At 47.4% G+C, this 26,767-nt stretch overlaps 1 protein-coding gene across 2 annotated transcripts in view; it reads right to left on the reverse strand.

Annotated features, from left to right (window-relative positions):
• The window catches only part of GOLM1 (golgi membrane protein 1), a 106,374-nt gene extending 80,489 nt beyond the window's left edge, over window positions 1-25,885 (reverse strand). Inside the window, exon 1 of one of the 2 annotated variants that reach the window (XM_068237171.1) lies at window positions 25,675-25,885. The gene's annotated coding sequence lies outside the window, so the exon portion shown is untranslated. The remainder of the gene's footprint in view (window positions 1-25,674) is intronic. The other variant, XM_068237163.1, reaches the window with a different exon arrangement.
• Window positions 25,886-26,767: the final 882 nt, after the last annotated feature.

Genomic DNA, 26,767 nt, shown 5'->3' on the forward strand with positions numbered 1-26,767 from the left:
ATGCCAAATACCAATTAGAAAAACAAAGTTATCATGTACATTTTGAAAACTACATGATTCAAAATACCTTTAAACAATTGGATACAGGATTTCTTAGCCTGCATGCCACGTTTCACTGTTCAGGCTTCAAAACACTGAAATGTGCACAACAAACAGGAATCATTGACCTAAATCCCATATGGTAAAATTTTTGTATGGATTTAGAGCAGATCTTTCCAAAAGTATAGAAGATCCTGTACACCAGCCAACATGTTTCATAAAGAGTTTAGCTCACCTGGAAATTGCGTTCGGCTAAGAGCACCTGTTACACAGTGGCATAACTACGGGGAAGCAGCCTATGAAGTCGCAGGGGAAAGGAAGACCACTTCCTGCTTCCTGAGGGCCCCCCTTCCATGCGCCCCTGGATGTCACCACTCATTGTTCCTTTCACAGACCCACTAATCAGAGCGGAGGTTGGGCTTACCAGTTCCATCCCAGGAAACATAGGAGGGCCGTGCATTTAAGCAATGCACAATATCGGTGTTTGTCTGATTCCATTCATTTTCCATGACAGACAGCACTGCATTTTAACCAAAAATGAATGCAGCAATGCTGTACAATATTGCATTGAGAATATGGGACGTCAGACAGTGCAGCCTATGCACTTCTGATGTCCAGCACACTACGCCCATCGCTGAAATATGCATACAGTGTGAATGAAGTTTTACCCGATATTGAAAATTCTCACTATTCTATATACAGAGCACACATCACAAAGCTATTTACTTATGTACACATATTAGGGCAACTGTTTCATACCAGCGCCTCTTCTAGAGAACGCCAAGGAATGTTGCGTGACAACATTCTATAGGAATATGCTACACATCAGCAGACAATCTTAATAGAATAGAATACTTCCACATCTCATTTGTTCTGAAAGGGACCCAAAAGTGACATGCAAGATGTGTATGCACAAGCCTAATCCTTAGGACTAGCCTGTGCTCCCTGTAACAGATAAGAATCCAGTTTTTCTGCAGTTTGGGGAACTTATTATAGATCATAAAATGCCTTTGTGCCTGACAGGCATACTAAGGACAAGGGACAGATAGATAGAGATAGAAATACTGTACTTCAAATTTTTTTCTGTATGGGAAAAAAAAATTATGCCTGTCATGTACTCAAGACAGCCAAACCCTTAAAGGGACACTTAAGTCAAACAAACAAAAAAAAAAACAAAAAAAAAAAAAAAGAGTTTTACTCACCTGGGGCTTCCAATAGCCCCCTGCAGCTGTCCGGGGCCCTCGCCGTCTCCCTCCGATCCCCCTGGCCCTGCCCGCAGCCACTTCCTGTTTCGGTGACAGGCTGGGGACGCGAGTGATTCTTCACGTTCCCAGACACATTAGCACCCTCTATGCTGCTATATGCATAGATGGTGCTATTGTGGCCAGGAACGCGAAGAATCACTCACGTCCCCAGCCTGTCAGCTCCTGTCACCGAAACAGGAAGTGGCTGCCGGCGGGGCCAGGAGGATCGGAGGGAGACGGCGAGGGCACAGGACAGCTGCAGGGGGCTATTGGAAGCCCCAGGTGAGTAAAACTTTTTTTGTTTGACTTAAGTGTCCCTTTAAATCTAGATTTTTAGTGATTAAAGCCCCCCCAAAAAAAAACACCTAGGAAAAAAAGGCCTGGAAAGTAGGAATATGCGTACAATTTTTCTCTCATAAGTTTATTTTCACTTCATGTATTTACATCAACACTTTAAATATTCTGCATTTGTATCATTTCTACTGTTGGGGTACCTGCTTAGTGCATCGGCTGATCAACAGCCACACAAATGTGAACCTTTATCTCCTGGTCTATACAGTTATTGCATGAGTAATCTGCTGCACTACGAAGAAAAATGTAATGTTAGCATCCCAAGCCATTACTATAGACAAATTTTGGTTCTGGGAATGCGTAGAAGGCATACCTTTTCTCTTCTTCTTGAAAAATGATTAGGCCTCTAACCCACTAGCAGCCTTTTCCTAAGAGCTTGTGATTTGAAAAGCTCTTGCTTATGCAATGCTATGGGTGATGTGTATAAAATCACATCCCTCCAGTGTGATCACACACATAGCATTACATTAGCAAGAGCTTTTCAAATCACAAGCGCTTAGAAATGGCTTAGTAACATACTGCTAGTGGGTTCCAGGCCTTAGGCAGGGTTTCCATTTGTGGGATTCCTGTCAATTTCCACGCACACTGAATTACAGCCTATTGAAATCGATAGGCCGCTCTAAATTCACTCCCCCCCCCCCCCCCCATAGCCGTGCACTGGCACAGCGATTGGATTCGGAGACAATTTCTCATCAGCACGGGTGTCACATCCAACTAGTTTCCCAGTGGAAACATAACCAGTGATTAAACAGAACCTGAAGTAAGAAATAGAGAGACTGTCGTCTTATCTTCTGTAAACTTTGCAGCCACTTGGCTGGCATGTTCACCTTTGAGTTTCCCCAGTGTACAAGCCATATCTAGAACAAGCATGAGGCCAGTGGAGTCAGACTTGAGACAGGCTGCTTATTCTGAAGGCTCATTCTGAGCCAGTAATTTAGAAAGTATTAGTGAGCAGGGGAAAAAAAAAATACAATAACTCAGAACTTTTTAAAATAAAGATGCCAGCTTCCATAATATTCTCACTTCAGGTTCAGAGTCTAAATAGACTGACACTCATATTTCACATATCATGTCGGCTAGTGACATCTGATCACAACTGATACCTCTCCCCACTTGCCTACAAATTGATCTACTTCTAGATATGAAAAATTGTACATTGCGAGCCATTAATGGCAGAGCACATACTGCGAGAGCAGCGGTTATATTTGTTACTCCACACTGGACCAGAAAAAAAATACATTTAGGCTGCTTACACACCAAGACGTTACAGACGCACGTTAGTGCGCCTGTAACGCTCCCCCAACGCACAGCAATGTAACACAAGTGGGCTGTTCACACAGCCCACGTTGCGTTACATGTAACGCTGCACGTTCGGTGCAAAGTGCAGCATGCTACGGCGTTGGAGCGGCTATAGCCGCGTTAGACTGTTTGCACATGCGCAGTGGGGGGCGGAGAGGAGGCGGGGAGAGCCAGCTACAGTAGCCGCGCACATGGCTACTTAATATTCACTGTACTGGCGGTAGCTGATTGGCCGGCGGGACCACGTGATGCGGAGTGTCTCGCTCCGCATCACGTGGTCCCGCTGGCCAATCAGCGCCACTCTGGGAGACATTATAGGAATCGAGCCGCCGAACGCGGCTCACTCTACCGTCGGCTTTTGCAGCACCATACGTTGTGTTAGGTGCACGTTATGCGACCTTAACGTGGCACCTAACACAACGTCTTGGTGTGCAAGAAGCCTTATTGCTAACATTCTGATTAGCCACTGTGTGCCTGATTTTTCATGATAAAAGTGAATAGATTTTCATTTGCCACTCTAAGGGTCAGTTTCCACTTGTGCGGTGGGAATCGCCGCAGTAAAAATTTGCATGCGGATGCGAGTTTTGCATGCGTTTATATGCAACTTTTCATACGATTTCGCATGGATGACGATGTATGCGAATTTAACCAGTGCCGGTGTGCTTTTCCACTGATTCCATGTGAAATCGTATGCGAATTCGCATGAAAATTTGCATACCAATACCGAATGCGAATTCACTAATACATTGTATGCGATTCACATAGCGGTATGCGAATTCTGATGGCTCTGCCGTACAGATTTTTTCTGCACAGAAAAACACAAAAGAATCCTGACAAGTCAAAACAGTCCCATCCACTTGTATGGACTATGCGAATTTGCATGCGGCAAACACATGCGAAATCGCGATAGTGGAAACGGGCCCTTAAGGATCGTGTTGGTCTTCAGGACACTCACTACCTGCAATGTCTACAAATCAGACATTTCATTAGCTCTATATCATCCACTTTAGAGTTTCCACAAAAATCAGATTTCAAATCTATGTGGGATGGTGGTCCAACACAAAAAGGTCTCATTTCCTCACTCTACACTTGGTTCAATGACCCAAGTCGCTTCAACTCTGATTACCGTCATAAATATAGGTCTTACTGGGACCAGGAACTTCAAACCACAACCACTCTGGAGTCCTGGTCTAAAATATGGCAAAATGCTGCAAAAACCTCTATATGCATACAAACTAAAGAAAACATCTACAAAATCATGATGCTTTGGTACAAGACCCTGGAGCGACTTCATAAATGGGACCCATCTATCCCCTCTGATTGCTGGAGGAACTGAGGCAATGTCTGCACACTGCACCATCTAAAGTGGAGCTGCCCCAAAATTCAAGTTTTTTGGGTAGGTCCTCTTTTTTTTATTAAACATCATACTGATATAGAAATCCATTGGATCTATTCTAGCCAAACCAATGCCAAAGGAGGAAAAAAAAAAAAAAAACACACCACTCTTTAAAGAAAACCTATACTGAAAATTAAAAGTCAAAATAAGCATACACAAGTCATACTTGCCTCCCGTGCAGTCTACTCAATCTATTTTTCCTCTCCTGCGTCCTGTTTTTCCACTGTGATCAATAGAATTCTCTGTCCTCCATTTTGAAAATGGCTATTACCCTATAACAGCTTTCTGGTCAGCACACTGTTAAACTGTAACATCGCCCACTTGAGCCATAGGGAAACATGGACACATCAGTTCTCCTCTCAGCTGTAACTGACAGCAACTGATATATAACTGGCAGCAACTGATATATTTCAGTTCTGACAAAATGTTGTCAGAACTGGAAGGGATCACTGTAAGAAGAAAATGGTGAGCTTCTGAGAGGAACTGATGGCAAGGTAACTATGTAATGTTCATTTGAAGTTACCTCATGTGTTTATTTTAAATATTTTTACTCAGTACAGGTTCGCTTTAAGGGCTGGGGCACACCGAGCGGGTTTTCAGGCGTTTTTGCAGCCGCTTGCGGCTGCGGATACGCTAGGGTAACGTATTTCAATGGGGTGGGTCACACCAGAGCGGGAGGAGTTTTGCTGAAACGCATACTCCCGGGTGAGGCATTTTTTTGGATTGCGGAGGCGTTTCTGCCTCCAATGTAAAGTATAGAAAAAACGCAAACCGCTCTGAAAAAACAGCAGTTCAGAGCGGTTTTGCAGGCGTTTTTGTTACAGAAGCTGTTCAGTAACAGCTTTAGGGCTGGTTCAGACGGACGCTTGCGGAACGTCACGGTAAACGCTCCCATTAAAGTGAATGGGAGCGTTTACACCGAGCTTTTGCGCGCGTTTGCACAATCGCGGCGTTCGGGTCCCGATTTTCGCGAGCATTCGAGCTGCCCCTGGAAGCGACATGTAGCTTCCAGGGGGCGGCCAACCGCGACGGCTAATGTCCCCCTAGGGGAACAAAAAAAAAACACTACCGCATCGAAACGTGACAGCTACTGAAAGCCTGACCGCGCAGCCGCCGCAACGCCCCCAAATGCGACGCCACGCAGACGTCCGTCTGAACCAGCCCTTACTGTAACTATATATGAAATCTACTACACCAAAAACGCTTCCCAAAACCGTGAAATGCTAGCTGAAACGCTACAGAAAAATAAGAAAAAGCGTTTCAAAATTTGCTAGCATTTTTGCGGATCTTCTAGCGGGTTTTGGTTTGCCCAAGGCCTAAGACTAATTAATCACTTATCAGCTGCACGGTGTTTGATTTCCAAACACTGGAGGGACACTAATCCTCCTACAACACAGGAACTACAGAACAGGCTGAAATAGGTTTATTGTCTACAGCACTTGACAGCTAGATTGCAAGCTAAAATATATATTTTTGATAAGACTTGGGGTGCAATTCCAGTTTGACGCAATGGATATCTGGTTCTCTCTACAACACATAGATGTGGACCTCTTCCATGACTGGTAATACCTCATACACACCCCCCCCCCCCCCCCCCCGCTGGAGCCCGAAAAGGTAAATATTGCACAGGCTGTCGGATTTGTCGCCTGTGCATTCTGGGGGCTGCAGCGAGACCGCCGTGGGACACAGGAGGATGGGGGGAGCCTCGATAGTGTCCAGAGACTTCTCCCTATTGAGGCGAGTACCCCTCAGAGGAACTTATTTTTCAGTACAGGTTTTCTTTAACTTAATTTGCAGTCACCAACCCCAAAATTTAACATCAAATTAATAGATTTCATAACAAAAATGGAGTGTCTACATTTGCATAAACTGCATCACAAACTTACAAAGGTTACAGACAAGGGTTTGTTGGTGATCTGATCGGGGCTGCACTCCTCTTCCAGCACGAGCTCGACTGTTCCTGCACAGTAAGCTGGAACCCACTTGGGTACCAGCGGCTCTGTACTACTGTGCAGGCACTGCTGTGCTTGTGCCAGAAGAGGAGCGCAGCCCTGATCAGCTGGAGGGGCCAAGAGCGGCAACAGGGGAACGGAGGACAACGAGTGAAGCCTCATTAGGTTCTAGAAGCTTCACACTCCTTGGGCCAGTGCACACCAAAAATCTCTAGCAGAGCAGCAAAATGCTAGAGGTTTTTGAAGCCGATTTTCAGAATGTTTAGAGAGAGTGTTGCCTAGCGTTTTTGTGTAGCAGATGTCATATTTTGTTACAGTAAAGCTGTTACTGAACAGCTTCTGTAACAAAAACACCTGGAAAACCGCTCTGATCTAGCATTTTTCAGAGCGGTTTTCCACTTTTCTATACTTAACATTGAGGCAGAAATGCCTCAGAAATGTGTAAAAAAAATAAAAAAAAATATAAAAAAAAATTGCAGGACAGGAGTTTGCATTTGGGGGAAAAACAAAACAAAAAACGAACCACTCTGGTGTGCACCAGCTTATTCACTTTCATTAGCCAAGCGGTTTTCCCCCTGCAAGCGTTTAAAAAAAAACGCTCCAAAACTGCTCTGGTGTGCACCAGCCCCTTGTATGTTTCTGGACCAAAGCTTCGATTTGGGTTCTCTTTAACTGCTTCAGCCTACAGTTTTCACATTAAAGAGAACCCGAGGCGGGGTTCTGGGAATGAAATCCCCATACAGAGGCTTAGTCTGTCTATAGAGCCCAGCCTCTGTTGCTATATAGATCGCTCCTCTTCTGTCAGTCTCGGCTACTCCCCTGCCTCCTACATCACTCCGGTCCCACCCACATCCCTTTCCTCACCGCTGATTGGAGGGAAGGGAAGTGGGCGGGGATCGGAGCGATGCAGGAGGCGGGGAGCGGCGAGACGGACAGAGGAGAGGTAAACACAGCACGCTCTGACAAGCTGCGTGTCAGCAGCGCAGCTGTGAGTTATGGGGGGGGGGGGGGGGGGGGGTTAGGGGCGATCTATATAGCAACAGATGCTGGGCTCTATAGACAGACGCAGCCTCTGTATGGGGATTTTATTCTCAGAACCCCCCCTCGGGTTCTCTTTAAAGACGGAAGCCATTTTCCCGTCAGCGCTCATCCCATTCATTCGCAAATAACTTCATCACTACTCACACGTAAATTATCTATATCTTGTCTTTTTTCGCCACAAATTAAGCATGCGTGAGTGATACTTGTTTTTCGTAATTACTTTAATTTCTATGCATTTTATAGGCATATACACACACACACACACACACACAAAATGTAGAAAAACTTTACATTGAACCTAGGTATTGTAGACAGTGCCTATTAACATGGGCAGCCCTCATGTCTCCCATTTATCCAGAGACGATATTATGCCACCAACACAGCATGTGCAGATAGTCTGCCCCCCAACACGGCTTTCTGGCTTCCATGTGGAAGGGTGGTGACAGCACTGCTATCCTTTATGTGGGCCACCAATATTTAAAGATGCAGTGGGCAACATCTATAAGCAATATATTTTGTGTGTGGGGGCCAGTGAAAAAGCGTCAGGGGGCCGCATTTGGCCCGCGGGCCTTAGTTTGAGGACCACTGCACTAAAATAACAGTAACATACCCTCATGACATACATATTTCCAAACTATTTATTTGTTAACTGTGGTGGTGGTGGTGGTGGTGTGGGGGGGGGGGGGGGGGAAGAATCTCTGTGGTGTGTAATTTAACTCCTGGTTAGCCAGGAAGAGGTTTTTTTTTCACGTTCATTTACGTTCTGACTTATGAATGGACATGGCCCCTGATCGGGGTCTTGTTCATTCATTACAGGCACTGCGATTGGTTCAGGGAAGCACTGCTTCCCTTCCCCAACCGCCAAAACAGAAAACCACTGGGGTGCGCAGGGCAATGGCCCCACCGCTTAAACACAGGATGCGGAAACGTGTCCAGATAGACTTAAGTGGCGCCCATCTGGACGAGACTATTAGTCCAGATAGGCTTAAGTAGTTAATGCAGCCGTTTCAGTGAAAGTTCATATGGAAAAGTCAGTCATATGATTAAAGGTCCATTCCCAAAATCTTGCACCTACCAGGAGAGTGGGCATTTCCAAGCCAGTAAAAAAACAAATTTCTCAGCATTGAAATGAGAAATGGCCGTTCAGGAAGATGGCGTCTTAATTGGCAGCCATGGCCACAATATTCTGGCTTTTTCTTGTTTTTCTTCTATTTTCTCTAACTTGTTTCCCACCCCTGAAAGTCTGATGTAGCCTGGGACGCTGGTGCAGGTTGTGGGGAGTTTGGGACGTGTAGTTTTTTGTTCCATCTTGCCACTGCCTGGATCCGTTGTCTGTGCTGGTACAGGCTGTGTGGAGTCCACCGCTGCTACCCAAGAGGTCGCCGCTCCACTGAGGGAGGAAGACTCCGCGCTGATCAGAAAACCTTTGGCATTGCTGGATGCCGACTCCATCCATCTACAGTCTGCTGCTGCTCCAACGCAGCAGGGACACCTCTGGTTCAGCCCCTCCATGATGCCAGCCACTAAACCAGCAGTAAGGCCACTGCAGCTTCTGTGACAGCCAGATTATTTTGACCAGCCCTGCTGAATGCTGCCCAGGAGTCGGGACCTACCACAGATACACACTTCTGCACTTTTTTGAACTGGAACACCTTGGCCAGCACTGCCAGATATAGGGATCATCAGCAGCGTCAGCCATCAACGCAGGTTTTATTCACAAAGAACTGGACCATCACTGCTGAACCTTCTCCTCCCCCTTTTGCCCCCCCCCCCCTCCTTCACGTCTCCTTATGCTGGGAATACACGGTTCGTTTTTGCCTTCGTTTAAACCTTCGATTCGTTCGGTAAACGAATCGAGTGTTGAAAACGTATGTGAAAATAGTCATAATCTCATTATAGTTTCGATTAATAGACCCCAAAAACGAACGACTAGTGATCGAACATGTTTGATATTATCTCTCTTTATCCATCTAATCGAGCCATTGGTAGGCTTGATGGCTGTTCAGATCGATTATACATTCGTTTTTGCTAGTCCGTCCCTGTAAAAAGGGATTTTCGTTTCGTTTCTTTGCAGCCTTCGATCATTGGAAAAACGAAACCATCAGAATCGGAAAAAAAAACTAAACCGTGGGTGGTGATATTAACCGTATGACTGATTATTTCGGGATCGAAAAGGACAAAAGGCACAATCGAAACGAAGGTTTAAACGAAGGCAAAAACGAACCGTGTATTCCCAGCATTAGGGTTGACAGATGATTGCCAAGTACAACTGGTGGTGCCGTAGTATGGCAGCCAAGGCTCTTGGCTTTCAGACATTACCCCCCCCCCCCCTTCCAGAACCTGTATGAGTCAAAACCAATTCCGGGTAAATTCACCCATTTGTTCTTGGCAAATATAAATGATTGTGATTGAGAAAATAAGTATTTCTATTAAAATGTCCCTCATGTCTCGCTTTCAGAACAATGGTCATGAGACAGGAAGGGTGGAAAAGTCTCCCCAATGTGAATCCAGAAAGAATAAATATGACTCGGCATCCGAGAAGTCAGAGCAATTTTTGGGTACCTGGAGTCGGAGTCTGGAAAAAACTCCCTGACTCCTAATGAATTTAAACTAATTAAAATAGAAAATATGATAACCTGTTCTATTTCTCAGACAATGGTCATAAATAATAAATGCAGTAATAACTGTGCTTAGCCCACAAAAATGAAATAAACCAATCAAAAATAGTTACTTCAATAAAGCAGTATTTTTAAAGTCAGATATACATATCTGATTGTGACTGTATATATGATGTGTACACAGGAGTCTCATATATACTAAACAACATTTATGCTGTAAGAATAAAGCCTGATATGTAGCTGGGTCAATGAGATGCAAATATTGAGTTGACGCAAATGTATGCACTCCTTTTGCTCATGAAATCAAATAATTTGATAAGTTAAAATTTGGTTTGGGGACTACGAAGGGTACCTGAGACGGATGAAAAGAAGGGTTATACATAACCTGAGGCTTCCTCCAGCCCCCTTTAGGCTAATCAGTCCCTCACTGTCCTCTTCCACCACTTGGATCTTTTGCTAGGAGTCCCGGTAATTCAGCCAGTCAGCGCAGTCCGGCCGCATGCCGCTTCCACAGCCAGGAGCGTTCTGCATCTGCGCAATAGTGCTGCGCAGGTGTAGTACGTTCCTGGCGGCGGAGTGTGTGCATGCGCACTGCACCCAACTGGCTCAAGTGCCTGGACCCATAGCAGAAGATCCAGGTAGCGGAGGACAGCGAGGGACTGATTAGCCTGAAGGGGCTGGAGGAATGTATACATATATGTATAAAAAAAAAAAAAAAAAAAAAAAAAAAAAAAAAACTTTCATGTCTCAAGTTTACTTTGTTACACAGTAGTACTATACATATGCACTCAGCCACAGAGCTGCAGGGGATCCACTGAGAACGTTGTGCACATTGAACACAGAGGTGTTGTCTATCACCCATAATCCTGGTTCAGATTGTACATGAAGAAGAGGAAGAATCTCCTTATTCCCCTGCAGAGTACCTGCACATCACTCTTACATGTACCCACAGTTACATTGCCTAGGGCCTGATAGATGTGAGTTGTTCCTGTCTGTACCTTCTACAAGTACTCTTACCAAGGACTAGTTTTAGGCCTCGTTCGCATCTATGCAGCATAGATGGCCGTGCGATCAGAACACAATGCGTCCGATCGCACGTCATCTGCGCTGCATCCCATCCATTGACAGTGAATGGATCAGCTCTGCGTTTGCGGGCAGAATGCATGCAGCAGTATGCAAGACCATCATACTGCTGCACAGAGCATTTGATATGAACAGCAGAAGGGCTGTCCATACCCTTCTGCCATTCTTGCATGTTACCACATCATACGTGCTTCCAAATACGCACGGAAGAGCGTATGATGTGAACGAGGCCCAAGTCTATGATAAAAAGTATTAGAGGCAGAAGATCAGCTGGATAGCCAGGTAACTGGTATTGGTATTTTTTTTTTTTTTTAGGCCCGGTTCACATTAGCGGTGGCCGTCCGGAATCGCCGTGCCGGAGCCGGACCGCTTGCAGAACGGACGGAACGGACGCACGGCAATAGCAATGAAAGCCTATGCGTCCGTTCACATGCGTCCGTTCTGCCGGACCGGAGCCGGACCGGATCCGGACCGGATCCGGACTCCGGCGTCCGTTCCAACATGCGCTATTTTTTGGTCCGGCTCCTCCGGCAGCCGTATCCGGGGCGGAGCCGGACTGCACCATCCGGCCAATACAAAGTAATGAGAACCGGAGAGCGCACAACACACTGGCTACAAAAACCGGACGTTCTACCCCACTTCCTATGCATTTTGGATGGGGACCACATGGAGTTCACAGAGTGGGGCAGCAGCGATTTCATGCTGGAGCTCTAGGCAGCAACATGTCTGATATAAGTCTGATAACGAGGAGGCGAACAACAGAGAATTCCCAGGTATACGAAAAATGCCTGGATCCATGGTCCCAACAGCAGTCTCTGTATCCACGGATGGTCTCCACACGTCCACCTGTCTCCAACAATGACCCCAGACCCTTCTGCTGACCTCCCAGACCCCAGGTATTTACAGGTTGTTATCTCCTTAAGAAACCGGATCCGGACCGCAACCGTGTTCACACCGCACGGAAACCGGATGCAAACGGACCGGATCCGGACCGGATCCGGATAGGAACCGTACGGATCAGGTCCGGTCCGGATACGGTGCGGTCCGGACATCCGGTGCGGTTTTGACAAAACCGCAAGTGTGAACGGGGCCTTAAAGGGAATACCATAAATATGGTAGCCTCCTATGGTAGCCTCCATATCCCTCTCAGTTGTCCTTTAACCATTTCAGCCCGCGGGGATTTTTCACCTTGTGCAGAGCAATTTTCACCTCCCATTCATTCGCTAATAACTTTATAACTACTTAACACAATTTATTGATCTATATCTTGTTTTTTTCCGCCACCAATTAGGCTTTCTTTGGGTGGTACATTTTGCTAAGAATTCTTTTTTATAAATGTATTTTAACAGGATTAATAAGGAAAAAAAAATAAAAATGGAAAAATTCATTATTTCTCAGTTTTCGTCCATTATAGCTTTAAATTAATCCACGCTACCATAATTAAAACCTATGTATTTTATTTGACCGTTTGTCTCGGTTATGACACCATATAAAATTTTGCCCTTATCACAATGTATGGCACCAATATTTTATTTGGAAATCAAGATGCATGTTTTCCATTTTGCGTCCATCACTATTTACAAGCTTATAATTTAAAAAAAATAAATAAATAAAAAATTTCGTAGTATACCCCCTTCAAATGCATATTTAAAAAGTTCAGACCCTTAGGTAACTATTTATGTTAATTGTAAAAAAAAAAAAAAAAAAAAAAAATTCTCCATTAAAATTTTTTATTTGGGTAATATTTTGGTGTGGGAAATAAACAGTTCATTTTTTAATGTTATATGTGTAAATTGTAATGTAAAAAAATATGCAGATGTAGTTTTACCATTTGGCCACCTTGAGTTTATTTTTTTCTCCTTGTGCTTCTCGATCACTGGAAGCACAAGGAGGACGGGGAAACTTTTTTGCAGGAAGACTGAAGCCTCTAGTAAGAGCGCTTCGGTTTTTCTGTGGGGGACACGGATCGGTGATCGGGAACCATGTTCCCTTTCACTGATCCCAGGGCTACCGGGGGACAGCACGGAGGCACGCCCAAGCTCGGCACCCCAGCAGAGCAGCCGCCTGGACATGAGGATCACGTCCGGGCGGCAGAAATTGTTAAAATTCCTAAGCGTGGCAGTTAAGAGATGCATTTTATGTTACATACTTTCAAGATTGTAATATGCAGTGATGGTGTGAAATCAAGCATCCGTCGTCATATACTCTGCCAACTCCTGCTTCCTGTGGAAATGATCTCCGGTTCCAGGGGATGCCCGGAGGAAGTGAAGTCACATCCGGCTGAGCAGCGGACCCGGGAGCTGCGCTCCATTCTGGTAGGCAGAGTGGAGCTAGTGGGACACAGACTCTATGGTGGAAGACGAAGGAGACCGACAGACTGAAGGAGGTTTAAGGCCTCTTGCACACTGCAAGTGATTCCGATTCAGATTCCGCTTTTTAATCAGTTTTTACATCCGATTTAGATTCCGATTTGCAGTGTGCAGGGAGCAAACTGCAAATCGGAATCTGAATCGGATGTAAAAACTGATTAAAAAGCGGAATCTGAATCAGAATCACTTGCAGTGTGCAAGAGGCCTAAGAGTGTGGTACGTGGAAGAGTCACCGGCCGGGACCCCACAGAAGATACTGACTCTGGAGAACGTGAGTGGCAATTAACGTACAGGGGAAAAGGACTTTAGGTAGATCGGGGAGGTAGCACGGAGGAGTCTAAGAGAGACTCAGCCCGGATCCCTGCGCACATTTAGTGCATGACCCAGAGCTTATGAAACAGGGGAAGTGGATTTTTTAGGGCTCGTTCCCACTATCGCAAATCCGCATGCGTCCAATGCATGCGGATTCGCACATGTAATGCAAGTGGATGGGCCTGTTTCCACTGTAGCGTTGTTGAGGTGCGTTTTTTCAAGCGGTCAAAAAACGCACAAAAGAGCCAACGAATTCGCCTGCGAGTGGAATGCATGCGAATCGCCGCTAATGTATTTAATAGTAAAAACGCATGAGTTTGTTACATGCGTTTTTACCCGCGATTTCGCACCTTTTTCAATTTTATTTTGCCCTGGCAGTGTCATGGTTAATTTCGCATGGCACCCTGCCACACGAAATCGCGGGTAAAAACGCATGTGGAAACGCATCCGCATGTGTTTTTACAAGCGTCGGAATGCCGGCGAAATCGCGTCGCAACAGTGGAAACATGCTAAAGGAGGAAACTTTTTAAGCACAATTGTTAACAGGTATAAAAGATTTTTTTTTACTTATGAGATGGTGCAATGAGATAACCGCTTATTTTGAGATTTTTTTTAGTAGAATTTCAAAGAAGAATCAGGTGACCCTGTATGAGAGTGAAAGTATGTATTAATAGAGTGGTAATACATGTGTGTAGGCTATTTTGCATAGACTTTAGAGGAATTGAGTTGCATTATGATGGATGCAGAATATTATAACAAAAAATGTTTTTTACATTGAATAAATGTTCCAGCGCCACTCTTATAGCAATATATAGATCTTGGCTTGTGTGGAGGGGATAAGGGGGACATCCCCAATCCTAAAGGTAGCCATACACTAGTCGATTTGCCATCAGATTCGACCAACAGATATATCCCTTTCTGATCGAATCTGATCAGAGAGGGATCGTATGGCTACCTTTACTGCAAACAGATGGTGAACCGACTTCAGCCTGAAACCGTTCACAATCTGTTGTGGTGGTGGTGCTGCTGCCGCCGCTCCCCCCCCCCCCCCCCCGCATACATTACCTGCTTCGCCAGCATGACTGCCCCCGGTCACGGCTGCTCCGTCTCCAGGTCCGGCACGCTTTACTTCTTCCTGCCCGGCAGGAAGTTTAAACAGTAGAGCGCCCTCTACTGTTTAAACTTCCTGCCGGGCAGGAGGAACTGAAGCATGCCGGAGACTAGAGCGGAGACGGAGCTGCGGTGACCGGGGGCAGTCGCGCCGGCGGAGCAGGTAATGTATTGCCGCTCTATTTCATCGGGCACTCGAACGCCGCGCTCCCTACCCACGGGCGATTGCCGTTAATTTTCCGCACGGAGCGATCGGACTAAATGGATCGAAATTCGGCGTGTGAACATAAGGAATAGAATGGTATGCTTTTTATTGTAAGAATTTTAGAGTACAGATTCTCTTTAACTTACTTGGGGCTTCTACCGTTCCCCTGCAGACACCCTGCACAAGACTGAGCAACATGAGCGGGAGCTAATACGTGCGCGGCCAGGGAGGGGCAGTGGCTTGCGACAGTCACGAAAACCGGAAGCAAGCTGCGGTGGGGGAACCGATGTATCGTTTTGTCCCGGGGCGGGCACATGACATCTGCGCCTGCAAATAGCCTGGAGGGTTCTGCACAGGTCGCCACATAAGCGCTTCTGCGAGCAGCGTAGCCGTGCATTTGCACAGGCGCAGAAGATGCTGACCTAACAAGTTTGGCATCTGCAACGGAGGGGATACGGGGACACCGAAGTTGTGGCTAGGGACAGATAAGCAGCCAAGCTTCTTCTCTACCTGTACTTTAACCTCCTTGGTGGTAACCCCGTGTGTGACACAGGGTAAGCCGCCGGAGGGTGCCGCTCAGGCCCTGCTGGGCCGATTTACATAATTTTTTTTTGCTACCTGCAGCTAGCACTTTGCTAGCTGCGTGTGCATGACGATCGCCGCTGCTGCCCGCCGATTCGCCGCCCCCCCCCCTCCAGACCCCTTGCGCTGCCTGGCCAATAAGTGCCAGGCAGCGCTGAGGGGTGGATCGGAACACCCCCTGACGTCACGACGTCGGTGACGTCATCGCGATCGTCGCCATGGCGACGGGGAAGCCCATACAGGGAATCTCGTTCAGAACGGGATTCCCTGCAGGGCAAAAGCGCCGGCGGCGATCGGAGGGGTGGGATAGCGAAGGGAGGGTGGGGACATGTAGCTAGCGCTAGGCTAGCTACATGCTTAAAGAAGAAGAAGAAAAAAAAGAAAAAAAAAAGGGGGGGGGGCTTCGCTGCCCCCCCTGGCGGATTTATTGTACCGCCAGGGGGGGGGGTTAAGGGCTGGGACCCACTAGGAGTGCATTTGCAGCGATTGCCAATCTGCAAAGCGCTACACCAGTGGATCCCTATGGGGGTGGTCCCACTAACAGCATTAGGATCGCAGAGCCAGTAGTGGATGGGTCAGGGTGGGGGGGGGGGGGGGGGGGAATTGGGGAAGCCTCTGGAGTATCAAGAGGCTTTTCTCTCCAGTGATGCAATACAAGTGTACTTTAAAATAAAACAATGAGGCTCTTACTGTATAAGTTATGCAAAGCTCTATTAGTGCTTGTTGCCTCCAGGATTCCTCCCATACCCTATTCTTACACCTTATATCTTCACAGCATCCCAAGTTCACCGTGTATGGGCTGGTGCACACGAAGAGCGGTTCTGAACGTTTTTTAAAATGCTTGGGGATAGAAAACCGCTTGGCTAATGTTAGTCAATGGGCTGATGCACACCAGAGCAGCTCGTTTTTTCCACCAAACGCAAACTCGGGTCCTGCAGCATTTTTTGAGATTTCTGAGGCATTTCTGCCTCAATGTAAAAAGTAAAGGAAAGTTGAAAAACACTTTGAAAAATGCTAGATCAGAGCGCTTTTCCAAGCATTTTTGTTACAGAAGCCATTCAGTTACACCTTTACTATAACAAAATATAAAAGCTGCTACACAAATACGCTTCAAAAACTGCTAGGCATGTTTAGACAATGGGCTCTATTCACAATGACTCACCGCATGCGGTAATGTAGTATGAGAAAAATAAACCAAAAATCTCTCCTTTGTGTAATTCTCATTTTTGCACCCTAAATTTTCACGTGGTAAAAAGTTACTAAATTTTCTCCACTTTGAGATTCATAATTGAATAATTGTGTGGATAATTGGTGATAAATAAGGATTTTTTTTTTTGATTTTTTTTTTCCCATCACCTATAGAGGGATGGTGATAATTTTCACTTCTCTGCGATTTGATTCTGATCGCAAATCGCAAGGTATATTAAACGAATGGAAACTGAAGCAGCAATTTCCATTAGTGCAATGCAATTTTGGTCAAAGCACAATTGTCGTCCTGCTGCGTTTTGTATGCGACTGGGCTGTACTATAATAGCTCAATCGCAATGTGGAAATTGAAACACGGGAAAAGGGCCCCAAGGATGGAGCCGTTTAAGCTTTGTTTCCTTGCGTTTATGTCAATTTTACATAAGGAGGCAGAGAAGACGAGTGTGTCTAATCTCAAGGCGCACTTTCAGACCTCGTACAGTCTTTTAGATGATTTTATAGATGCCGGAGGAGGAAATTCCTCTAAAAGATAAGCAACAGCATAATAACCTTTAAAGAAAAAACATTTGTTACAGCTGATACAAATCCTGCAATAAATCTACAATGTGTGTACTTCCTGCTTTAATGAAAGCAGCCATAGGGTTAACATCCTGTGTTTGCAAATTAGCTGCTCTGCTGAGGCAGCCAGCTGGCACAGCTGAGAGCTCAAATTACAGTTGTGATTATTTACAGAGGGAGAATTAGACAGGCTAAACTATCTATCCATCCATCCATCCACCCGAGGCGTAGCTAGGGTTTTCAGCGCCCGGGGACAAAGACTATTTATGCGCCCCCTAAGGTGAAGGGTCGTGACCAAATGTGGGCATGGTTATGGGTGCTCCACATTTGGTCACGCCCCTTCAAATGTACATGGAGGTTAGCAGGCTCACGCTCACCCACCCTCCCTCAGTATGTACCTTTCAGCATGTTTCAAGACAAATTCAGCAATCATGAGCCTCCCCCCCCCCCCCCATCAAGACAAATTCCGCAATCATGAGCAAACATGAGGCCCCCAACATGACCAACTCAGCAATCATGAGGCCCCTAACAAGACAAATTCAGCAATCATGAGGCCCCCAACAAATCATGAGGCCACCAACAAGACAAATTTAGCAGTCATGAGGCACATAAATAGACAGCATTTCACATAAATAGGCAGAATGCCCCCTTAATATGGTAGACTCATCTCACCTGGCAGCAGTTCTCCAAAATACACTCAATCTGACAGCAGTGCTTCCCCAAAAATAGGTAGCCCCAGGTCTATAGGTGTCCCCAGAATAGGTGGCCAGCAGTATAGATGTCCCCAGAACAGGTAGCCAGGGGCAGTATAGATGTCCCCAGAACAGGTAGCCAGGGGTATATGTGCCTAGTATATGTAGGCAGGGGTATGTGTCCCCAGTATATGTAGCCAGAGGTATATGTGCCCAGTATATGTAGCCAGGGGTATATGTGCCCAGAGTAGGTAGCCAGGGGTATATGTGCCCAGAGTAGGTAGCCAGGGGTATATGTGCCCAGAGAAGGTAGCCAGGGGTATATGTGCCCAGAGAAGGTAGCCAGGGGTATATGTGCCCAGAGTAGGTAGCCAGGGGTATATGCCCAGCATATGTAGTTAGGGGTATATGTGCCCAATATATGTAGGCAGGGGTATATGTGCCCAGAGTAGGTAGCCAGGGTTATATGCCCAGTATATGTAGTTAGGGGTATATGTGCCCAGAGTAGGTAGCCAGGGGTATATGTGCCCAATATATGTAGGCAGGGGTATATGTGCCCAGAGTAGGTAGCCAGGGGTATATGCCCAGTATATGTAGTTAGGGGTATATGTGCCCAATATATGTAGGCAGGGGTATATGTGCCCAGAGTAGGTAGCCAGGTCAGGTGTCCCCCTCCCCAGCAGGAGGGGAGCAGCGCAGAGAAGAGGAAGAGCTGCTCTTCCTCCCTCGCTCTCCCCTCCAATGTCCGGGTGGCTGGCAGCGGCGGGCGGAACTTACCTCCGTCTCGTCGCAGCGCCGGATGGATCTGCCACTACTTTGGTCTGGTCCAGACCAGAGCAGTGGCTGCGCACCCGAACTTCCGGCCGGCGCTGGAGCGAGACGGAGGTGAGTTCCGCCCGCCGCTGCCAGCCACCCAGACATTGGAGGGGACAGCGAGGGAGGGAGAGCACCTAAGGTGAGGGAAGGAGGGGGGAGATGGCCCCCCTTCCCCATAGCTCTCCCTCTTCTCTGCGCTGCTCCTGCTCCCCCCCCCCCCCCCCCACAAAAAAAAAAGAAAAAAAGAAAAAAAAAAACCCCGAAGCTCAGCTGGGCGCCCTTGGGGACCAGGCGCCCTGGGGCACTTGTCCTACCCCGACCCCCCCTAGCTCCGCGCCTGACACGCACACACCTCTATTGAACTTTCAGCAGCTTTTGACAGTACATCATCCCCTACTCCTCCCGTGCCTCCAGTCCATGGGCTTTTACGATTTTGCCATGACCTGGCTTTCATCCTACCTCTCCAACCGCTCCTTCACGACCGCCTTCAATGAGTTCTCGTCCACCTCCAACCACCTCGCGGTGGGGATCCCCCAAGGCTTGGTCCTTGGCCCCCCTATACAGATTCTGCATTGGCAAGGTTATCTCCTCCATGGGTTTTAACTATCATCTGTATGCAGATGACACTAGGGCTGCACGATTTTGGGTTAAAATCGAAATTGCGATTTTTCTCGTAGAAATTGAGATTTCGATTTATTCACAATTTTTTTTTCAAACCAAGCTTTAGCGGGGGGCGGGGTCAGGAGCCTAGCTATGGCGGGCTCTGTCAGAAAAATTTGCCGTGCATTTCAGGCAATGCACATTTATAAAGCCTGAAGCCCTCTATGATGACCCCTCGGCTGAAAGTGAACCTTAAGTGAACAAAATAAACTCACCTGGGGCTTACCTCAGCCCCCTGCAGCTGATCTGTGCCCACGACGAGTCGCTCTGATGCTCTGAGTCCCGCCGGCGGCCACTTCCGGTTTCGCCGTCAGGACTCGGAGCATCAGAGCGACTCGTTGTGGGCACAGATCAGCTGCAGGGGGCTGAGGTAAGCCCCAGGTGAGTATCACGCAAATTATTTTGTTCACTGAAGTGTAGTAGTACTAATGTGCGGCGTACGGGACTCTTACAAGCCGGCAGCGGGGGGCGGATCCAGTCCACAGAAGCAGTGCATATTCATGATCGGTAATGAGCCGGGCGGCGGGGGGGCGAATCCAGTCCGGAGAGGCACACACAGCTTCACCAATCACTGGATAGCGATGGTATGATGGCAGCGGTAGGCGGAGCTGTACAGAGCGTACAGCTCCGCCTACCGCCTCCGTCATTCCATTGCTTTCCAGCGATTGGAGAAGCCCTGTGCCGCTCTGGACTGGACTCGCCCCCCGGCTCATTACCGATCATGAATATGCACTGCTTCTGTGGACTGGATCCGCCCCCCCGCTGCCGGCTCGTAAGAGTCCCGTACGCCGCACATTAGTACTACTGCACTTCAGTGAACAAAATAATTTGCGTGTTACTAAAAACCGAAAACCGCCGGATACTGACGATCCCCAGATCGTCTTTACAGGAACCGCGGTTTCGGTTTAAAACCGGAAAATAGTGCAGCCCTAGATGACACCCAGATTACCTCCACACCCCTGACATATCCACCGCTAACATGGACAAGGTCTCCTCCTGCCTATCAGCCATCGCCTCCTGGATGTCCGCTAGGTTCCTGAAACTAAATCTAGACAAAACGGAATTTATGATCTTCCCACCCCGGCCATCCACGAACCTCCCAGATGTCACTGTTAACCACACTACCATTCGCCCTACCTCTCAAGCCCGCTGTCTGGGTGTCACCCTGGACTCCGCACATCCAAAACCTCACAAAGTCCTGCAACTTCCACCTTCGTAACATCTGTAAGATTCGTCCTTTCCCGACCTCTGCCACCACCAAACTCCTCATCCATGCCCTCATAATTTTCCGCCTTGACTACAGCAAAGTCCTTTTGTCTGGTCTCCCTATGACCTGAACAGCCCCACTGTAGTCTATCATGAATGCAGCAGCCAGAATTATCCACTGCTCCCATTGCTCCACCACGGCGGATCCCCTCCTTGAATCCCTCCACTGGCTTCCTATCCAGTCCAGAATCAGATTCAAGATACTGTGTCTGACCTACAAATCTGTCCACAAAACCTGTCAAACCTACATTTCCGATCTTACTCAGAGGTACACACCTAGCTGCTCACTCCGCTCTTCCAATGAACTTCGCCTAACCGCCCCCTGCATCACCCAGTTCCATGCACGCCTCCAGGACTTATCAAGAGCTGCTCCAACACTATGGAACTCCCTACCTCCACCCATTAGGGCAGCCCCCTCCTTCAACATCTTCAAGAAGGCCCTCAAAACTCACCTTCACTCTGGCCTACTACCCCTCACAAGTGCTCTAAACCCACAGCTGAACTCTGGTCCCCTACCTTTCGTGTCCTTACCTCTCCCTCTAGATTGTAAGCCTTTGGGCAGGGTCCTCCTTTTGTGTCCTACCTGATCATGCACCTCCATTACTGTGAACCCATGCTATGCATCTGAGTGAGCCTAACTTGCCTAATCTCCATGCTCCCCTCCAGTGACTAAGCATTACCTTGTACTCATACTGTGCTGCATGATCTGGTCTTTCTTGTATTCAGGTATTGTCATTTTGCTGTATGTCACCCCTAAACATTGTCTGTAACCTAAACTATTGTCCAGCGCTGCGTAATAAGTTGGCGCTTTATAAATACAACAAATAAATACAGGGTGCATTTCTCTATGTTTTCCTTCTGTCCTGCGCAAAAGTTGAAGTCCCGCTTTAATTGTGACAGGCTTTCCTGGGTCATCTCTGTGTAATGGATGGCAAGCATATGGGCTACCCTACAGTGGTAAAAGGAAAAAAAAAAAAAAAAAAAAAAAAGTATTTCCGCACATATTACCGACCAATTACCGCAAAGTTACCACTTAACACATTTACCGCAACATTACTGAACGGTTACCGACCGTTTTACTGCGCGTTATTGTGAATAGAGTCCAATCTCTCTAAACATGCCTAGAATCTCTCTGAAAAGGTTTCAAAAACCACTAGCATTTGCAGATCCGCTAGCGGTGTTTGTTGTGCACCAGCCCTATGAGGGTATTTGAACTGCGGATTCGTAAATTCCAAACCGCATGCCCAGTGTGTATGTGCTTCTGCACAGCCATGCCAGATACTTCCAGCCATGCACTAGATATTAAAAGTCAGCATACCATTGAACAGGATACAACCTGGAGGCATTGAGTATCAGTAGGAGCTTAGGAAAACTTAGAGCTCAACAGTGTACCTAAATTGAATAACCTTTATTCATGTGTTGTGCCCTTTACTTACTACTTATTTAGAACTGCAGCAGGAATGGTAGGATTCTTAAAAGTAAAGGCTGAATTTGCAATATAAAAACATTTATTGCTTATTATTCAATTAATGGATTCACTCTCATATGGAGTCATCGTTTATGAATTTAACCATGTAGATCTGATAATCTGATAGGCTAGCTTATGTGCATTTACTTTTAAAATATTTTACCATGTCATTTAAAAATGATTTCTGAAGCACTTCAGGCTCGGTTCACATTAGGTTTTGCCAACGGAACCGGCCGTACCGTTCCGAGGTCCGCTGCACGGACAACAAAGAAATAAATAAAATAAATAAATGCAGCAGGACCCAATATTCCAGACCGTTTCGCTAAGCGGAACGGAAACTGAAGGTTTTGCAGCACCATAGGAACCTCCATTTTACAGCACACTGGCTGTAACGGACAGTTTTCCTGGATCAGTACGACCGGTGCGCCAACGGATTAACCTACACCATCAAGCTAACCTAGGGTGACCAGGTGTCCTCTTTTGCCCGGACAGGTCCACTTTTTCCGACCTGTCCGGGGCATCCTGGCGGGTTTTAGGAATGTCAGGGTAAGTGAAGAGCCGTTTGGGAGCCGAACGAGCCGGCTCTTTAAAAGGGAGCCGAGCGGCCAAGCCAGAAGAGCCGATGCTTTCTAAAGAGCCGGAATTCCCATCACTAGACCGAGACTCAGTCTAGTGATGGGAATTCCGGCTCTTTAACCTCCCTGGCGGTAAGCCCAAGCTGAGCTCGGGCTATGCCGCGCAGGAGGATTTCTCCAGCCCTGGTGGGGCGATTTGGCCCAAAGTGCTGTGCGCGCAGCCAGCACTTTGCTAGCCGCGCGCACAGCTTGATCGCCGCCGCTCTGCGGCGATCGCCCGCAGCGGTGAAAGAGGGCCCCGCCAGAGCCCTGCGCTGCCCGGACCAATGAGCTCCGGGAAGCGCTATGGGCTGGATCGGGTGCGCCTGACGTCCATGACATCATTCCGATCGTCGCCATGGCGACAGGAGAAGCCAAACAGGGGAACGAGTTACATACGCGCTCCCCTGTTTGCGATTAGTGCCGGCGACGATCGCACTAGAGGGACACATGCGCCCTCTAGTGGTGTTTCATGTAGCTACCACTCTGGTAGCTTTACATGAAACAAAAAACAAAACAAAAAAAAAAAGAAAAAAAAAGAAAAAAAAAAAAGATTTTTGCCGATTTGAAAAAAAAAAATAAAAAAAAAATTAACCGCCAGGGAGGTTAAGCATCGGCACTTCTGGCTCGGGCCCCAAAGAGCCGGCTCGTTCGGCTCCCAAAATGGCTCTTCATTATCAGCGGTGAGCAGGAGATGGGAACCAGCCAGACTGGCGGATAGCAGCCGCACGGTGGACGTGACCGATGATGTCACTTCCTGCATTTGAATTCACCGACGCGCGGCTGGTGTGGCTGACTCCTATCTCCTGCTCACCGCCGATCTGAGGTGTGTTAGCGGTGACAGCTGCACCGCAAGGGAGAACGAGGGAGGCATTTTAGGCAACCGCAAGCAGCATGGGGGAAAGAGCATTTTGTGGGAAAATGTGCTGCCAATCTCTTAGCATTGGTGGGGAAATGTGCTGCCAATCTCTTAGCATTGGTGGGGAAATGTGCTGCCAATCTCTTAGCATTGGTGGGGAAATGTGCTGCCAATCTCTTAGCATTGGTGGGGAAATGTGCTGCCAATCTCTTAGCATTGGTGGGAAAATGTGCTGCCAATCTCTTAGCATTGGTGGGAAAATGTGCTGCCAATCTCTTAGCATTGGTGGGGAAATGTGCTGCCAATCTCTTAGCATTGGTGGGGAAATGTGCTGCCAATCTCTTAGCATTGGTGGGGAAATGTGCTGCCAATCTCTTAGCATTGGTGGGGAAATGTGCTGCCAATCTCTTAGCATTGGTGGGGAAATGTGCTGCCAATCTCTTAGCATTGGTGGGGAAATGTGCTGCCAATCTCTTAGCATTGGTGGGGAAATGTGCTGCCAATCTCATAGCATTGGTGGGGAAATGTGCTGCCAATCTCATAGCATTGGTGGGGAAATGTGCTGCCAATCTCATAGCATTGGTGGGGAAATGTGCTGCCAATCTCATAGCATTGGTGGGGAAATGTGCTGCCAATCTCATAGCATTGGTGGGGAAATGTGCTGCCAATCTCATAGCATTGGTGGGGAAATGTGCTGCCAATCTCATAGCATTGGTGGGGAAATGTGCTGCCAATCTCATAGCATTGGTGGGGAAATGTGCTGCCAATCTCATAGCATTGGTGGGGAAATGTGCTGCCAATCTCATAGCATTGGTGGGGAAATGTGCTGCCAATCTCATAGCATTGGTGGGGAAATGTGCTACCAATCTCATAGCATTGGTGGGGAAATGTGCTGCCAATCTCATAGCATTGGTGGGGAAATGTGCTGCCAATCTCATAGCATTGGTGGGGAAATGTGCTGCCAATCTCATAGCATTGGTGGGGAAATGTGCTGCCAATCTCATAGCATTGGTGGGGAAATGTGCTGCCAATCGCATTGCATTTGTAGAGAGATATGCTGCCAATCTGATTCCATTCGTGGGGAAATCTTCTGCAAATCTGATTGAATATTTTGTGGTCGGCCCACCACCATGTGGTCTGGAAAAAAGAGAAAAGTCCCTTCATGCCCGCGAAGTTGGACAGCACACTGCTAAGGTCTTGTATATTTGGCCCCACCCACATGCTGTGATCATCCTCTTTTTTGGAAATCAAAAAATGGTCACCCTAGCTAACCTACGTCCCATAGACTTTACTATCCCCTCCCCCTCCCTATGCGTTTGTTACTGAATGTAGGAAGATTCGATGGGTAGGTTATTTCATCGGCGCACCGTTTACGCAAAAATAAACCGCAGATGTGAACCGGGCCTTACTGTTGAGCTTGCGTAACTAAACTCATACTATAGGCTACTAGGATCTACTTTACAAGTGGATTGTTCAGTGTGTAATTGGTTAGAAATACAGGAAACACGGTAAATAAATCAATCTTTCTCTGGACTACCTGAGACAAGAACACAATGGCACAGTTACTGTGAACTTGAATATGAAGAGAGCAAGATATAATGTATGAGAATAGGAGAGACCATTATAGTACACGGTTAATCATTTAACAAGCAGGATATGCTGGTCAGGAGGGGCAGATGGTAGCTATGGCACTACTGTGAGCTGCACACACAGAGAATGCAGCCGTTAAATCACAGGAATCAACAGCCAAGAAGACAATAAACACAACAACACAGGCTTTGTCGCCACCTGACACTTGAGTAGTGTTCATGTAGAGGGGACACCACGGATGGGGTCGCCAGGACTCCCCTCTACAGTCTCAAAGCTCCTAAAGTTCCAGCCGCGGTTCGAGCGTTCTGCCATTGCACCAACATTCCACAGTAGCGCGCACTCACCTCCAGCCGGCTTCCTACACAGCCAGCTGTACCGCTTCACTCAGCGCCTGCTGCTACGTACCGACTCCAACCCTTCCAGCTTGTGGCTACAATCAAAGCGGTGACACTCGTGATGTAAACCTACAAGCCACACCCCTTCTATGTGAGATGTGGCCCTGGACTCAACAATCACTTGGACGGGGTTTCGCTCTTTAAGTGCGTTGCCAGGCAACGAGGAGTCAACCTGCCACCTAGGAGAAGAGGAAGGAGAGGAAGAGGAAGTCGTGTCATGTAACAGGGGCGTGGCTGGGGAAAGTGTTATAGCCAGGTACAGGCAGGGATCGCTGAGTTTGGCTGTTAGTCTGGTGTTTGTCTGTTGTTTCAAGTATTGTTTCCGCCGTTGTACTGGCTGTAATGTCTACGGCAAAACCTCGGTGTAGATTTATGAATAAAGCCTACCATATAAAGGCAGACTTTATCCCTATGGTCCAAGACACTGTCACACGTGCTTCCAACGTGCCAAAAAATAGATATTTTCTCTGATCGTCATCTGATCAGAGAGGGATCTATATTTCATTGCCAAACACTGCACATCGATTCTTAATGATGAAATCTAGTAGAAATAAATTACTGACCCCCCCCCCTCAGGTTTTCTTGGGGCCCCATACAGATTATTATTGCAGCGAAGCGTGCTGACACGCACCTCTCCCTCAAACACACTTCTTCTGTTCTGCTATCATCTGATTCCCTTAAAGAAAGCCTGTAACGTCAAAAAGGCCCCTGGGGGGTACTCACCTCGGGAGGGGGAAGCCTCAGGGTCCCAATGAGGCTTCCCACGCCGTCCTCCGTTCCTCGGGGGTCTCGCTTCAGCCCTCCGAACAGCGGGGATGTGAACATTTACCTTCCCGACTCCTGTGCAGGCACTATTGCGGCTTTGGGCTCCGAAGGCGGAAATACCCCATTGCCGTCGGGTCTGCTCTACTGCGCAGGCGTAAGTCTCCGGCACCTGCGCAGTAGAGCGGCCCTGACTGAGATCGGGTATTTCCATCTACTTTGGAGCCGAAAGCCGCAACAGCGCCCAGCTGGAGCCTGCAAAGGTACATATTGAACAGGC

The sequence above is a fragment of the Hyperolius riggenbachi genome, chromosome 1, assembly GCF_040937935.1.
Source record: "Hyperolius riggenbachi isolate aHypRig1 chromosome 1, aHypRig1.pri, whole genome shotgun sequence".
NCBI classification, from domain to species: domain Eukaryota; kingdom Metazoa; phylum Chordata; class Amphibia; order Anura; family Hyperoliidae; genus Hyperolius; species Hyperolius riggenbachi.